The following is a 1804-nucleotide window of genomic DNA, read 5'->3' as shown; positions in this document are numbered from 1 at the left end:
AATGCTCTAGAGCGAGGTTCTTCGATGGACCTCATCCTCGTCTCACTACCGATGGAGACTAATCTAAAATAACAATAAATAAATCATTAATATGATAGCTATCTAAATAAAAAAATTAAATTTTATTATATAAAAAAATAATAATATCACTCGGACCCACCTCACTCGAATCCATCTTACTGTGACTTGCCAGTACAGGACCTTCTGATGACGGAGCTGAAGCGACAGTAGAAATCGGTGAAGGTGCCTCAGCCTATGAGGTAGACAGCAAACGCGAACATTGTTGTCTGTCTCCTGATGTCATACCTGTAATTCTTGACATATAAATAAATATAATATTAAATAATAATAACGAAAACTATAAGCAGTTGAGCATGTAATAAATATAAAATAAACTATAAACAGTTGAGCATATAAAATAATATTAACGCAAAATAATAACATGAAACCTAATCCCGAAGACTCGATAGTTTTTTTATTTTTTTCTAAAATATTTTTTATCTAAAAATTATAAATAATTTTTTATTTTTTTAAAATATTTTTTACTTAAAAATATTTTTTTTCTAAATAATTTTTTTCCTAAATGAGCTTCGGACTCGGCCTCCCACAGTACCAGCACCGTCACACACCCTGTGCTGCTCGGACTCGACCCCCGTGACCCCTGCTCCCACGATGCCGGCACCGGCACCATCACACACCCCATGCCATCCGGACTCAGCCTCCCACGATGCTAGCACTGTCACACATCCTGCGCCGTCTGAATCAGATCCCAATCTGGATCCCAATCCGAATCGAAATCTCGATCCGGATCCCGACCTCAATCCAATTTAGATCGTGATTCAGATTTTATTTTTATTAATCAAATAATAAAATATTTGATTACTATTTTATTTTTTTATTTTTTTATTTTTTATTTTTTATTTTTTTATTTTCTTTTTTTTTCCTTTTTTTTCTTTTCTTTTTTTCTTTCTTTTTCCCCCTCTTCTTTCTCTTTCCTTCCTCCCTCCCCGCCGTCACCCACCCCTCCCTAGCCGACCCCCTCCCCGTTTCACCGCCGGCTGTCGGCCGCCCCCACCCCAGTACCGTCTCCCTGGCTGACCCCTTCCCCGACCTCATGGCACTGACGGCCACCCATGGCCCCTTCCCGCCCCCGTCTCGCCCCCGACCGCCCATAGACCCCATCTCGCCCCTGTTTTGCCCCCAACCGCCGGTCGCCCCCTCCCCAGCCCTGTCTCCGACCCCCAACACCCTCTTCGGCCCCATGGCGCCATCGGCCCCCCACGACCCCCTCCCCACCCCCATCTCGCCCCCGGCCACCCATGACCCCATCCCGCCCCCGTTTCGCCCCCAGCCGCCGACCGCCCCCTTTTCGACTGGGTCTCTGCCCTCCGACCCCCTCCCTGACCCTGTGGTGCCGTCGACCAACCCCCTTCCCTCCCCACCCCTGGCCGCCCCCCAACCCCATCCCGCCCCCGTTTCGCCCTCGGTTGCCCCCCGACCACCTCCCCGTCGGCCAACTGAAGGAAAAATCATCTTTTTCCTTTGTAGGATCTTTCAAATTTCATCAAATCTGGGATGGAATAATTTAAAAAATTTATCCTACGCTATTTCAGATCTAATGTCTATTAGATCTAATTTTATTATCTGATATTTAAAATCTAAAAATTAAATCTAAAAGTATGAGAAGTATAGACATACCTCAAGGGTAATCTGATTACTCTGCAAATGATCTCAGCACAGCCCGAGGTTTTGATATAGCCACGCAAGCACCTGGTCTCTACCGGTATCCACTCAGGCAGAACCT

This window comes from Elaeis guineensis, chromosome 8 (genome assembly GCF_000442705.2).
Source record: "Elaeis guineensis isolate ETL-2024a chromosome 8, EG11, whole genome shotgun sequence".
Lineage (NCBI taxonomy): Eukaryota > Viridiplantae > Streptophyta > Magnoliopsida > Arecales > Arecaceae > Elaeis > Elaeis guineensis.
Note: the sequence above shows the minus strand (reverse complement) of the source record.